A 15,906-nucleotide genomic window follows, 5' to 3' on the forward strand; every position below is an offset into this window, starting at 1 on the left:
ACAGCCTTAAGTGACCTGCTTTAGGTGACCTTGCTTGAGCAAGGGTTTGGACAGGATGATCTTCAGAGGTTCTTTCCCACCTCACTTATTCTGTGATTCTATTTCCTTTCCCTTCACAGTAGCCTTTTGAAGGGAATTACCATTTGTCCCCCTCAGTTCCAGTTTCCATTTTTCTTTGGAAGACATATCTCACTGCAGCCTCCAGGATCTTCTTCAGTAAATAAGGCAAAGGCCTTTCTCAAAGTGCAGTGGCCCACACTGGACACAGCACTCTAGCTGAACCTGAATGACAACAGTAAGTTTCAGAGTTAGGAGGCCACAGACAGAATCAGGCAAGAAGACACGTCTGAAAAAGCTGGAAGAAAATGCCAACAAGCAGACAACAGCTGATATTTACCTACTGCATGCTAGCAGACAGTTAAAAAAATTCCTGATCTACTTATAATAGCTGAAGTATCTTGAAAAAATTTCCAGAAAATTTATACTCATTTGGTGTGTTTGGCTTGTTCGCCCCCCTTTTATATGCAATTCTTTTTTGTTGTTGTTTTTTTAATCAAGGCATTTAACATCAGCCTTGGCTTTCAGTACACATTTCATGACATCCACCCCCTTTAAACTCACATTAGGAGCTGGCAGCCTTGTCACCTCATGGAGGCCCTATTCCCCTGTGTGCCCAGCAGAGGACTAGCTTTGCAGAGGGCAAAGGATGCTGGTGAGTTCCTCTGGTCTGCCCCTGTGAGCTTGGCAGGGGGGCATTACTTCTCTGTACTCCAGACGCTAGGCCAGGAGCCAAGAACCAGGAGCAAGAGCAGCCAAAATAATCAGCCTCGATGTGCTGTACTCTAAAAAAATATGAGCACATGTCAAAGTAGGTAGGCTCACAACAAGGGGCTGGCTTGTTTATAGTTTCATTCTGCATACCTGAAGCCTTCATTTTGTCTCTCTTGCCAAATGTAGATATATAACCCATTTCAAAATACAGTAAAAACTAAGGGAAGAAAAAATTCTCACAATCATATAAATATGAATTCCTACCTGATAAACAACGCTGCTGTCTTAATACTCTGTCAGCCTATTATGCACAGACAGTTTTAATCACCACAGAGTAGGTACCAGATGGGTAAAGGATGGAAGAAGTTGTGCTTTTCCTTGGTAATAGCTTTATTCTGGAAAGCTAAGGAGGATGTTTTGAGCTGCTTGATGGTTTCCACCTGCTGTATTACTAAAGGAAAGCCAGTGACTGGCACAAGAAGTATTGGGCCTACTGACTTCAAAATTGAGTCATAAACTGGAAGAAAGCAAGAGAGGCTGCTAGTGGCAGAAGATGAGAGAAACACTAGCAACCAGTGACCCCAAATACTCCAATATTTATCTGTGAATAAACCAGCCGCTTCTGTATAGTCCAAAGTGACAGGACTATGTAACGTAATGAAGGTTTTCAAACCAAAAACTTGCCTCGCAGATGCAAACGATGGAAGAGAAGGAGAGGGGTGCAGTCCCTGCAAAGCAAGTGCAGGGCAGCACGGGGAGCACACTCATCTCAGCAGTGCTGGTGGCACCATTCTGCTTTCAAGATCTTGCTGCATAGAACTGTTTAGAGAAGGAAGCTAAAAGAGACAGAGATTTCCCCCTCAGCTGCTATGAAATCTGAGCATTACTTTGACTAGCACATGTAGATAGCTTTTACCAGTCTGATAGTTTTATGCAGTTGCCATTAAATTGAACCGAACAGCAGTAGCTCGTAGGAATCCAAGTGAAAGCAAACGTAATAGCAAACCTATTGGTCAACAGCCCTTCAAAACAAAGAGGCCATCGCCTGAGCAAAGCAGCAGCAAAGCTGCTGCTCTTTTTCACAGTGAGAAAATAATAGATAGCTCATCATTTAGAAACCACTTACCAACAAGCTTGCAAAATTAGGAAGAGGGGAAAACTGTAACTGAAGTCTAATATGTATACTCTGATACTGCGTGTATCTTTGTTTCATGGTTGGTTTTAGCTGAAACCTTTCATTGTGGATTTATTCTGAATGTAAATATCTGGGTGTATTGCCATTGTATACTCACGTGACATAAAAGCATAAGATCTAAACATGACGTGGATATAGGAATCAAGAAAAGAAAGGTATCATTATTTCAGGTGAAGCATGATGTCAAAATTAGAATTCAAACACTATCTTCTTGTCACAAATGTGAAATCAAGAATGCAATTTTAAAGCTTTTTCCCCTGCTTGATTTTGCAGCCATGCTAGTGAGCAAGAAGACAGCTGCTGATGGTTCCCTAGCGGAGCTCTTTGCTCTTCACCTGACCGGCAGGTGCCAGTGGCACAGTGACAGCAGTTCAGCACTGGTTTTGGCTGTGGTCACTGCTGGGAACTGAGAGGTATCTAGCAGCACCTTGGAGGTTTGTCCTGCAAAGCAGACAGCCAGTAGCATCAACCCTTTTTCTCTCATGTGATAACAGACTTCCAGCCTACCTTTAGTGCAGAAGCTTTTCACCACACTCCATACAGCACAAGATCATAGGAACAGACTCTCATAGCCTGAATAGATCCAGAGCCCCATGTTACCAGAATTATCACTGTGACTGAACTGCTCCACCTGTTGCAGAAGACAGGACCACTTCCTTGGCTTTTCCTCCAGGTGGGTTTGATCTCTGTAGATGTGCAGGTGAGGCCGTAAGCCTTCAACTTCCTTGAGAGCACCAGTGATGCTGAAGCTGCTTTTTTTCTATTAAACTTTCCCAGCTTCATTGGGATCCAAACTCTGAGTGATAGTGATAAATGTAGTTCTGTCCGCCTCACATTCCTTCCATTTTTACAGATTCTCGGCTAGGTTCTCTTGAATTAAGATATCTATTTGCAGAATAGCAACTTTGGGTTTCAATCTCTGATGTATTTAATGAGAAATTATAAATTAATAGTCCTTCTTCAGAGAACTATGCTAAACCCCTGTGGGATCCTTATGAACACAGCCAAAATAATTCACTGGCTGTACAGCCCTTAATAAACACAATCTAATCTAGGAATATCAAGACATTGTTCTAAAGTTAAAAAAAACAGTAAAGCCACATGGCAAAAGGGTTTAACATGTGGCCTCAACAGACCTGGATATGCCAAGTTTAATTAAGGAGTTCTATTTGTGTCAATAAATTATCATCCAAGGTAAAATAAAAGTCATTCAATTTGTTAAAATTCAATTTTATTTAGGTGCACAATTAGTGGGTTTATCCTATTGCAAAATAATTAAGCCAAGAAATCAATTTTAGCACCAACAGAGTATAACAGTCTATAAACAGTCTTCAAATACTAACTGGGTACATGCAGACAGGATATTTTATATAAATGGCATATTTCTTTTTCATGTACACACACAAACAAACAGGTATCTCTGTAACCATTTCCTAAAAATCATTAGCTGAATGTTACTGCAATACTACCAACACTAATAACAATCTTTTCTTACAGAAATTGCTGAAGGCAGCTTCAGGAATGAGACAAAGTTAAAAAAAAATACAGCATTCATAATCTTGACTGTCTCTATCTCTCTCTTTTTTCAAAAGATGTGCATTATTCTTGTGTTTGTGCTGTACTGTTTTCCAGTAACATATGGATCAAATCATATCAAGAAAATGGTACCAAGAACAAGTTTAAAAGACTTCCCAGAAAGCTCTCCACTGTCACTTTACTGCAGCAAGGATGAAAAATGTTCCCAACACTGTCAGCTACACAAGGGCACATACTAACCTGCTGGTAAGAGAAGCCTGTCTGTGAAGGATGGGCAAGATGTGTTCATGCATATTTTATCTAGCAGGCCTTGATAAGCTCACCAAAAAAGTGAATGTCTGCCCAGAAACATAATTGTTATCACTGGGAAACTGTCACATCACCTAAACTGAGACATCCAGTAGGTAATTAAGGTAGTAGCTGCCTAATGTGTCTGCTTTGGCAAATTGGGTCATTCCTTGTTTTGTTCTGCTCCCCTGATTGCACATACTGTATGCATGCTAGCTCCTTTGCGGAGTGAACATCTAAGAGGAAACTTAGGCACCTGAGAAGGGACAGTGTCTCCCAGAATCTGCAAAGAGAGGGTATTGGAAAGCAACAAATTTGGCTTCCTCCAGAAGAAACACTCTCTCAACTATATCCTGGCAGGCTTTGCTCTCTAAACCTTTCTTCTCAGGAATGAAATATAACAACATTATGCTATCAGATGCCCTTCTCTGAAGGCTGCAAGCAAAGCCATACCATTAGTATATGTATTTTGAACAGAGGAGACACCATGTATGTGTGTGAGTGCATGTGTGTGTGAGTGCGTGTGTTTTTAATGTTTCAGCTGCTATGCAGGCAGCTGTGGCCAGTTCTCTCTCTCCAGAGCTTGTAAGTGTTGAGTAGCCAGGATTTAACCCCTGCACATCCATTTGCCCCAGGATCTCTGCCCGATGCCATCCACAAAGCCAGTGTATACACAGCAATAGCTTTATGAGGCTAGTTTCCTGCAGAGTATGTCAAAAGCCACAGGTTTAGGAAGGAGGCAGATGTTCGTAGGTGTTGCATTCTCTTTTACTGTGATTACTAGCTCCTGGGGTAAAAAGAAGGTCAATGTTAGGACTGGGTTTATGGCAAAGATTTGGGATTCTAATGCTTTGAGAGCCCAATTTTCATGTGGATTCTGCAGAGCCCCCAGAATTATGCAGAAAGCTGGTGTTGGGGACAAATTCCTTGTTTTCACTTGGACTGTGGTCCTCTTGCCGAATTAAGGACACAGCTGGGGTTCAAATTAGGTTGAGGACATCAACGCTTTATAGAGGCCAGCCTACTCATGGACTCTAGAGGGACCGAAGAGCCAGGAAAAGGACTGGTGCAGTTGTGACTGGGGTCATAAGTTCTCTTTTTCCATGAGGAATGATCCTTTGGCTGTAAGTAGGACCAGGGGATGGGGTAGATTTGGCTTCTGCAGCCCACTTCAATGAGATATACATCCTATAGGGCCTTCAACAATGGCAGGAGAGCTGGTGCTAGTAGAGGTAAAAATATGTGCTTCTTTAGGGAAGGGGCTCATCTCCTGGCTGTGAAGAACATTAGGTTAGTGTTTGGATTATAGTTACAGCTTGGGGAATATAAAACTTCAGAAGCATAACTACATCTGGGAGTATGCAGGGCCCGCAGAGATAACGAGAAAATTTGTGTTCAGAAGGGCAAATTCTTTGCGTGCTCTTTTACAACAGAGATTGGTTCCCTGATTGTAACTGTGATCAGGTTTTGAAGAGCTGGAAAACCTAAAGTTTCAGAAGCCCAGTGTATTGCTGAATGTTACAGCACCTATAAGGCTATGAAGACGACTAAGGTTGGCAAGAGTCATTTCTCCTTTACATGTTCTTTTCCTGCAAAGATTGGCACCCTGACATCAGAGTTAGGGTTGGGAGTAGGGATAGCGTTTGCAAATGTAAACCATGAGTGCCTCATATTACGTTTTCCACTACTTAGAGAAAGAACACTGGTTTCAGAAATGATCTATACCTTTTAGTGTAGGGTAAAGTGTAGAATCTAAAGCATCAATGACAAGTCTGTTCCCACATGCAGCAAAGTGAGCTGAGAAAAAGAAATGCTCTTGTATTGGCATTACTATGGCAGGGGCCATTAGGTTACACTATCTTGTACTGTAGGGACTGATCACTTGAAGCAGCAATCATGTCAGAAAATTTAGATTTTAAGAGCCTTCTGCACGTTGTGTGGCCCACAGTCACAGTAAGAGTAGACTCCAATACTCTCTTTCACCTTGGGGATTGCTGTCCAGGGTACAATTATGGTAAAAATGTGAGCTGGGATTCTCTTTTCTCTCTCCCCAACTCTTTTCTGTTGCCCTTTATAGTGCCTGCATGGCAGTTCATTCCTTCTGGAGTAAATCAATCATTTTCCTCCCAGAGGAAATCTGAGCAAAGGCAATGGACGAACAATGCAGACAGACATTATGGCCACAGATGACACTGTATCCAGCTCTTCTCCCCAGGGAGAGCTGCCAGCACTGTCCTAGCAAGGCTGGCATCCTCCCATCTTGTCCCAGGGCAGCTTACATGCTCTTGACCAAGCAGGCACCACCCGAGGAGTCTGTGACACGCCACCTCAGTACATAAAGTACTTTGCATAAAAATAACACACAATAATGATTTTTATGTCTCAGAGTCCCAGGGGCATCAGCGGAGACCTTGGCCAAGCAGCACTCAGGCCACCCTGCTCCAGGGGATGCCGCCCTGAGCACTGCAGACACAAGCCACTGCACACCAAGCAGTCACACTTCTCTCCCTTGCACCATACACAGAGCTGACGATAAGAAAAAGATTCAAACAACATGTGTTAGGCAAAAGTTAGCTCCAAGGGCATCCTTTCTGCACTGACCATTGAGTCTATATTTGATGCTCAGTCAGGTGTTAAAGATGATTGTCTTTCTTCCCACACTGTATCATTTCTTCACACAGTTCCTAATTTTACTGTTTTTCATACACTAGTCCATGAGTAGCCTTGCAGGAGGGTGAGGAAAATCATAGGACAGTATATGTAACACAGGAGAACTCAATTCCTAAAATGAAAATAATCCTATTAAAAAAAGAAGGAAAAGAAATTGGTTAAAACTGTGGCCTTATGTTTGCAATCATTTTCAAGTAAAGCAATGCAAAACATTCTTGTGCAATGAAAAGTCTTCATTTATACTGTAATTTCTGCCCCAAGTCTTCTGGATGCTTATTATGCATGACACAAATATCATCTCTTCACATTGCTTCATCTGTAATACTACATGACCTAGTACTTCTAATAGCAAGCATTTGTATAATTTTCAGCACAAGAGCAATACCTTTTAACTCACTAGGAGCTTTCACATCTGAGCAAGATCATAAAGATGCCTTGGGGTGAAATTCCAGCCATAGTCAGAATCTCCTACTAATTGTAATGGCTTCAAGATTTCACCTCATATCACAGACACAAAGCCATGCAAAAAACAGTCCTAAATACAACAGACAGAAAGGAACACATTTAGGATCAGTTTAGGATCTGTTAAGACCAAGAAATGAGGTGACTTACCAAAGCTCATGAAAGAAGCTTGTGGCAGACCTGAGCATCAGTGATGCGTATGATGCATGAAGTTTCTGTCTTGTGCTTCCAGCGGCCAAGCAGTCTTTCCCATCTCTCCGAGGCAGATGCATTTATCCATGTAGCAAAAAATGGAGGAATGGAGGCTGATTCTGGTTGCAGACCAATTCAGTCTTCTGTAATATTGGTGGCATTCATGAAGAGGTGTTGCCTTTGAACACTAAGGTGGCTTTGTGCATGCACAAACACACTAGGTTATGAGGCACTGTAAAAACAGAAGTAAATCCTTGTTAGTTCATTCATGTGTTGACTAGCTCTCTTGCCACCCTACGGCATAAATCAACTTAATATGGAAAAGATACAAAATATACTAAGCTTTACATTCACCCAACCTTCTGTGAAGCAGGTAGCTCCAATCTTTTAGGCTTTACACAGCTTTCTTGAGTGGTACTGGACCAGAGAGATCATAGTAATATTCCAGCAAAGTATGTGGCTGAAGCAAGAAGCTCTCCTCTCTTAGCTTCCATAGACAATACTCGTTTGGATATAGAGAGAAGCTAAGTCACTCATTTTCAGTTGCATCTGAAATATTTTAAAAAAGACGACGGCAGCTAAGACCGGACCCAGACAATGACAGAGGAAGCTTCCTGATTACAAATGCAAGGAGTATAGTTATATTTTTATTTTTCTTTTAAATGCTGGTTACCAGGAAATAGAAGTGTTTTTTTTTAATGCCTTGGTTCCAGTGTCCTGAGGTTTTTAATGGAAAGTGAAAATGATGAAGGTCACATATTAATATTTTATTGACCACCAGTCAAAACAGGTTGGTTGGCAAATGTTTTATGCCTTCCCACCTGCGCAGAATTGCCCTCCATTAAGGACCTGATTCCCATTAGCTTCATCCAATTGATGGGGGGAAGGGGAACATGTTGTCTGTGTAGTGCTGGAATAGAGAATGAGATTTTTGCAACCTTTCATTTAAAAAAGAAATCCTTGGGGGTCTGTGAATGGCAGGTTGTGCTAGTGATCTCACAGAGCCGTTCAGACCTAATGCCACAAGAACACCAAAGCTAACCCTTTTTCACTGACCTCCCCTATGTCAAGGACTGACATTGCCAATTTCAGAAAGCAATAATTTCTTATCCTTTGATGTACTCTATCAAGGAAAAGACTGGTCAGAAATCACTGTTTACTGTTTTGATAAAAGGCAGTGAGACTCCAGATATTTCTTCTTTCTCGAAAGGCACACTTTAGGACATTGCTTATGTGGAGCTCAGTATGGAAAATATTCCAGCTGAGGCAGACTGCCAGCCAGGAAAGTGATAGTTTGCTTCAGGAAAGGAGATGTACTAAAATAAGATCTGAATCAGAGCCTCTGATCATAGCCTGAGCTGAAATGTGTTTGTGCTCTTAAAGGACTCCTGAAGAAGTCTAATTTAAGCCTAAAAAACAAACTAAACCATTTTGTATTTGCACTTATTGTTTTCTGATTCTGACCAAGATCAGAACAAATGACAACCACAAAATGACAGTGGGAGGTCTTTTCCTCAAGGGAAAGTTGGAAAAATATTACCTCTCTCCAAAACAATTGTGCTCATGATACTGTTGGACTAATTTTGCAGACATAAGAGCTGCAACTAATCACAGTAAAATCAGGCTGCCTGATGTGAATCCATTGCTACATCAGACACATTCTGAGGCTTTGAAACCATAAAGGTAGGTGCTTATCCAGCTAGCAATGTTTTCCAGTTAGGCTCCTGAGTGACAATTACACATCTTTCTGGACCTGAGTTGCAGGAGTTTATCCAAAGTTTAGGCCAATTACCCCTTTCCCAATGCCTTCTAGGTACCTGCCCATCCTGGCAGTCCTTGCTTATGTTCTTTTGCCAGTTCTTGCAACCCTTCGGTAAGTCTCCATCCCTTCCTAGGATTTCATTACTTTGCCATTCCTCCATTATTTCTGCACAGCTTGCACATGTGTACTAAAATACAGCTTTTCCTCCTCTAAATGTCAAAGAGCAGAGACCAACATGGCACTTTCTGCAACATTACCTGCTAGGGTTTGTCCACACCATAAGGAGGCAGATGACAGCAAATAGCAGATAGGAAGAGAGTCTTATATTTTTCTGCAGTAAACTGTGCCACAAAGAGAAAAGCTATACTACAAGAAAGCTACATTTTCATAAGAATGCCCCCCCAAAAAATCATCACGAATTGTGTCATGAAGCTTCACAACTGGGAAGTCTCTACCATCTCCACAGATGAAAGAAGTAGCAGCTGAAGTGAGGAGTGCAGGAAGAGGATATTTTGCCTTAACACTGTCTCGTGGGTTTTCTACAGAATATATATGAGCAGTAACGCTTGTGCAACAATGCATGAGAGTATTAACATGGAGTTTTGGAGAAGAAATGGAAAACATCTTTCTCCCTTGAAACTCAAAAGAGAACCTAGATCAGAAAAATAAGTCATGAAAAGTACATTTATTTGCCCCAGAAAGCATTAACACTAGAACTGATTGTATTATTATTTTTAAAAATAGATTAATAATTGGGTAGAGGGAGGAAAAAAGGAGACAGCTTTTCAAACATATTTAATGACAGAGAAGGGGGAATTCACTCATCTATTAGGGAAATAGAAATGATGAAAAAAAATCTACAAAGACTTCTTTTCATTGTTTTTCTGACCTCATTTTCAGCAGCCTTCCCATTACCTGAGCTTTTCAGAGAATCAGGCTGCTATTCCTTAAGATGCTTTTCCTCATGTTAGTTTGCATCATATATTTTTATTAAATCAATTACCATGTAATTTACATCATATTGCTTAATTCAGGGGAAATTGTTTTGCTGAGGAGCCTGTTGGAGGATGAATGGAATCAATCAACTTTAATACAAGGCTGGCCCCTTCAAAAAGCCATTCATTTCCAAGTTTACTCCTTGGGAAACAATAAATGGAATTCTATTATACTGTCCAGAAAATATGATACTACAGTACATCTTAAATGTTTATGACAGGTCCACTGTACCCAGCTGGAGCAATTTTTTTATAACTCAGGTAAAAAAAAATAAAAGGGCCTCTTTTAACAAGGACTAGGACGATAATAGGTGGCAATTCACTGTCTTCAGATGAGTAAGGGAAAAATGAGGCAGAAGAAAAGGTTTCCAGCCCATCATTTCTACAGGGAGTATCAGGATTTCAAACACTAGTGGGAGTTAGAAGAGTGTATCAGTGAAATAAAAAGATGTCTTGCTCCTTTCCTTCCAGTAAGATATCAGCTCTGTCATACTGCAGTCCACCAGTCATACTGGAAAAGCAATAATTATACTTCAATCAGTCCTCAGTATTTTGTAAGTACCAAGTGTAATTTATTTCTGTGTCATCAGACGATGCTAGGCATGTGTAGATAAATGCATAGAGTACCACACTCCTGATATGCTTGTTAGCTGCACTCTTGGGTGCACCCTAATGCATCTGCACCCCAATGATAATTGCTTCCAGAAGAGTCATCATGCCTAATATTGCTAATTTATAAGGTGATGAAAATCTTGTTGAGGCCATCCCTTGTCCCATTTAGAAACATGGAAAAAAAACAGGATGTTCCTCTGGCATATGCTTTCCATCTTCATATTGAGAGCTTAAGAGAGAAAATAGTCAGTTTAGACCACTAGTTTGGCTCCACACATTCATTCTTTTTTATGAGTTTTTTGGTGCTGTTGGAAATGAAACTCATGAAAAACAGCACAATACTTTGACCCTCGATTGCTTTCAAGGCAAAGGAGAGTGAAACCAGAGGTGGCTACAAGTACCCACAGTGTGAATGGTGTGTTAACCCTGGGGCTGCGACCAACTGCCTCAGGGACAGCCTTTCTCATCATTCTCAACAGTTTTCTCTTAGTAGTTTCACTTACCCTATAAAACCCTTTCCATAGGCACATAACAAACTTATTTTCTTCGTATTCTTCTTCTTCTTTTCCATGCTCGCTTGTCTTCAAGGCATTTATCTGTTGGAGTAGAGTGCTTGCTTAATGTCACAGAAAAGAATATTTTTGGCCTAATGACAGATAGCTATGGTCATTTGGTCTTCATTTTGAAGGCAATAAAAAGAAGGAAAGGAAAGGTGAGTGAAGCCTCAGTAGTCACTAATACCTCACAACCATTTTTTTCTTTGATAAATTAGCTTCAACAGGAATTTGACTAAAACAGCCTGCAATCTGATTTTGTATCTCCTGCCTGGTATCTTAACTAAGCACTGGCAGTAGGACAAGGTATGGGAACAGGACAATGCTGAAAACAGGTACTGCTGAATTATGTGCAGCTGAGTCTTCATAGAAACAGCAGAGTGTAAGTAATGCAGGGTTTGCAATTTCAGGGTCCCGGGACAAGGTTAACTCCCTAGGTCTTTATTGCCTAAAAGGAAACATTCCTGATATTGTATGACCGTTGTGTCTCAGTACGTTACTTGCTGATTTGGCAAAGACAAAGTGGAAGTACTCAAGAATTGTCTTTGCCTTAACAAACATGTTGATTTTAGTATCTTGATGAGCTCTGGACACATTTTTTTAATCAGCAATGTTTATTAATCACAAAGGAGAAGTTACATATATCACAGTCTCCTGTAGGCAGTAGATAGCATCCATGCTAATCACTTCTGCCTGCATTCCCTGAGCAGGAAAAGAAATAAGAAAGTTAGTCACAGAATCACAGAATAGTTGGAGTTGGAAGGGACCTCTAAAAATCATCTGGTCCAACTCCCCTGTACCAGTAGGGTCACATAGAGTCTCCAGGAGCATCTCCAGTCTCCTGAAGCATCCGCATCTCTCGTTGTGTGGAACTCCACTCATCAGGGCACACAACAGGTGACAAGAAATTCCAGGGCAGACTGTAGTGTCGGACTATGTGGTATGTTTTGAAGAGGTCTATGAGTGTTGCTATGCACCTTTCATGCTCTAGTAGGAAAGAGAATAGCAGTAATGGCATATCTAATGCCCAGCGAAGGGTTAGTTCTGCAGTTTCCTACCAACTAGTTTGGTGATACTAGAGTAAGTTAGCCAACAATAATTTGATATGATTAGGTCATGATCCAAAATGGGAGGAATGGTGTTTCTTGCCACCAGAGAATTTAGGCATGGCCAATGAAATGATCAAGCTGTGAGTTTTAGAAAACAAAGTAAAGAAAGTAACTTTTCACACAGGATGAGATTCTTCTCTGGATCTCATTGCTGCAGAAGCCAGCAAGGTAAGTGGGGTTCAGGCAGGAACTTGACAAATTCACAGGAAAATGGGCCTATCAGTGGCTCCAAGCACAATGAGCAGAGAGCCGGACCATAATCTGCTGATCCATGGAGTCAGCCTTGGATATTCCTGGATGAAAAGCTTTATGTAAAGTATTTCACTGTTGTGATTGCTTGCCTCTCTGTTGTGAGAGAAAGGCACACACAAAGAATATGGAGAGTTAGGTATATGCTGAAAACATTACATTGGTTCTGAGTTTCTGGGTCTCCCAGCCTGGGGGAGGATTGGTCTGAGCCTGTCTATAGCTGTAAATGACACTCCTTGAGCCAACTGTTCAGCTGGGAAAGGTATTCATATCCCTCGGACAACCTGCCAAGTGTTGTCTGACAAGATATATAAGATGGTGAAATGTTCTCTTTTAAACCCTTGTAATGATCCTGCAGTGAAGTGAGATTCCACATTTTTGATGACTGTGTTCTGTCAGGTGATGTATGAATTCAGAGGGAAAGCAAATGCTCTGCCCTGTGGGGAAATAGTCAAGTGAGCTGTTGGAGTACAGCATGATATACTGCACCCAAAACTGGTCTGCCCTAATCTAATGACACTCTGAGTCGAGGGAGCTGCCCTCTCCCTGCACCCACAGTATGTATGTATATTTTTAATGCTACCTTTCTCTCTCCAACAGGTATGTAGGCAGGGAAAAGGAGAAGGAAGGAAGGAGAAAACGGGGAAAAATAATGCTGGGGGAATCTGGAGTCACTTGTGCGAAAAGGAAAAATGGCAGTGAGGACGTCAGGAAAGACTCCATTCCTTCAATCTGCTGGCTGTGCTCTTGCCCACACAGCCCATGACACAGTTGGCCTTCTTTGCTTTGAGGGCACATGGCTGACTCATGTTCAGTTTTTTTGTCCAAAAGGATCCCCAGGTCTTTTTCTGCAAAGATACTTTCTAGTCACTTGGCCCCCAGCCCATACTGGTGCATGGGGTTATCCAGGTGCAGGACTTTACATTTGTATTTTTGAACTTCACAAGGTTCAGCTCAGTCCATTTTTCAAGCCTGCCCAGGTCCCTCTGCTTGGCAGCCCTGCTCTCTAGCATATAAACCACTTCCCTGTTTCAGTAAAAACTTCTTGAGGATGTTCTTCGTCCTTTCATCCAGGCTACCAATAGAGGCACGTTAAACATTACTGGCCCCAGCATCGACCCCTGAGGAACAGCACTAGTTCCCAGCCACCTGTTGGCCTTTGTACTGTTGATCACGGTACTTCAAGCCCACCAGTCCAGCTGATTTTCCATCCACCTTTTTGGCTACCAATCCATATTGTATCTTACCAGTTTGTATATAAAGATACAATGGGAAACTGTCTTGAAGGCCTTGCTAAAGTAAAGATGTACAAAATGCATTGCTCTCCCCTTAACCAGACAGCCAGTCCTCTCTATGATAAAAGGCAATCAGATTGGTAAGGCATGATTTACCATTGGTAAATCTGTGCTTGATGTTCCCAGACACCTTCTTACAACTGAACATGGCTTCCAGGGGCATTCACTGCATAACAAGGAATTGATGTGAGGCTAACTGGCCTGTAGTTTGCTGGATTCTCCTGTTTGTCCTTCTTGGTAATGGGTATAAAGTTTGCCTTTTTTTCTACTGTAAGGAGCCTCCCCCAATCACTATGACCTTTCAAAGATGATAGACAGCAACATTGCAATGGCTGCCCAGCACATTCAGATGCATCCCATCTGGACCCACAGACTTGTGTATGTCATATTTGCTTAAATGGTTGCTTACAGCTATAGCCGTAGGGGCTTGGAAAGTATCTTCCGAAATAAACTGACTGATACTAAAATTGTCCTTGAAAGAATATTGAGACTCTGGATAGAGTGGGGTTCTTTGCCTATAGGTCAGCCTAGGGTTAGGGTTAGGGATGAGACAAAGACAAAACCCAGGGGTATTCTTGGAGAAGTACCACCAAAGAAAACTTAGGGCAAATGCTAGAATTCTCCTCTGAGAAATAGTGAGAGAAATACTGGTCAGCCAAGGGTTAGGGCTAAGAGGAAGAGAAAGGTTGACACTCAGGAATACTGAGTGTCTGGACAGACTGTGGCCCTGGGTCTGTTAGTCAGCTTGGAGTTAGAGTGGAGAGAAAGAGAAAGCCAAGAGCCACAGCTGGAGTTGGGCTGGACTTCTTCTTGGAGAAATATTGAGACGTTGGACGGAGCAGAGTCCATGACGTATGGATGGACTTCCCCATGGTTAGGGGTTGTAATGAGAGACAACCCAGTGCTTCAGCTGTAGTGCAATTGGAAAGTGTCTTCCAAAGGAAACCAAGGCCAGCAACCTCTTCTGAGGAGTCACGAGTCTCTGAGCGGAGTAGAGTCCTTGTAGGGTTAGGGTTAAGACTGAGAGAAGGAGAACACTCAAAGCCACAGCAGGAAGTGGGCTCGGAAAGGTTTTGCAAGAAGAAACAGGGCAGGACCTTGAACTCTTCTCTGAGGAATACAGAGAGTCTGGGTGGAGCAGGGTCTGTGGCCTATGGGTCTGCCTAGGAATAGGATGAGGATCAGGACTGAGAAAAAAAAAAAGTGAAAGCCCAGAGCTATGGTTGTATGGGAGCTGTAAGGAAGATGTGAGAGGAAAATGAGAGCTGGAAAGAGAATTCTCTGCTGAGGAATACTCGATCTGTGGGAGGGCTGGGTGTCATTTTTAAGGATCAGACTAGGGTGAGGGTAATTGTAGAGAAAAAGTGAAAGCCCGAAGGTACGTTTGTTGGTGAGACTGAAAGAGGGTGCCAAGGGAAATTGAGGGCAGATATTAGAATTCATCTCTAGGGATACTGAGTGTCTGGACAGTGGGGACCCTGCCTTATGGGACAGGGTTATGGCTGAGAAAGAGAGAAAGCTCAAAGCTACATTTGGTGTGGGACTGGAAAGAGGCTGCCAAAGGAAACTGAGGGCTGCAAAAAGAATGGTTTCTGAGGAAATCATCGTTGTGGAAAGGAGGGGATGCCTACTATAAGGCCCAGAATAGGTTTAGCATTAGGGTTAGGACTGAGAGAAAGAGCAAGCTTTACTCTGAGTGGGGCTGGAAAATTATGTTCCAAGACAGGGGTTGGTGCTAGTTGCTTTATTCTTATTGAATTTACTTTCTGATTTACCACTGACATTTTTGCTGTATGCATAAGGCCCTAGTCAATACAATCTTGCTTGAGATTTCTTACTGAAAATTTAGCATATGTCTGCTTCTAGTCCTCCCCCATTCCCCGAGGCAAAACCCACCTTCTCTGCTCCCTGTTGTTGAAGGGAGGGTTGAGCACTGGCGATGTTGGGACTTTCTTCTATTCCTAGTGTCTGCATTAGGCTCCCAGCTGCACTGTTTGACAAATGGAATAAAAAGAACACAACATAAAGGAATCAAAACATTTTAAAACATTCCCTTAGGGCAGTGGATAGAGCATTTAGGTAATAATGTCTTAAGTCAGAGTAAAATATTTAAATAAATATTAGGGGTGGGAACTGGAGCCTCAAATCAATTTTTTCTTTTAGTACATAGACAGAGGCTGCTGCTGTCACAGTCTAAGTGCCTGGGGGAAACACAG

At 42.0% G+C, this 15,906-nt stretch overlaps 1 long non-coding RNA gene across 1 annotated transcript; it reads right to left on the reverse strand.

Moving 5' to 3' along the window:
• Window positions 1-3,180: 3,180 nt before the first annotated feature.
• Window positions 3,181-15,675, reverse strand: LOC112991995 (uncharacterized). Its single transcript, XR_003261415.2, has 4 exons — window positions 15,587-15,675; window positions 10,987-11,079; window positions 7,073-7,346; window positions 3,181-6,589 (listed from the first exon to the last, which is right to left on the reverse strand). It is a non-coding gene; the product is annotated as an uncharacterized LOC112991995 (long non-coding RNA).
• Between the last annotated feature and the right edge of the window lie 231 nt (window positions 15,676-15,906).

The sequence above is a fragment of the Dromaius novaehollandiae genome, chromosome 2 (genome assembly GCF_036370855.1).
Source record: "Dromaius novaehollandiae isolate bDroNov1 chromosome 2, bDroNov1.hap1, whole genome shotgun sequence".
Taxonomy (NCBI): Eukaryota; Metazoa; Chordata; class Aves; order Casuariiformes; family Dromaiidae; genus Dromaius; species Dromaius novaehollandiae.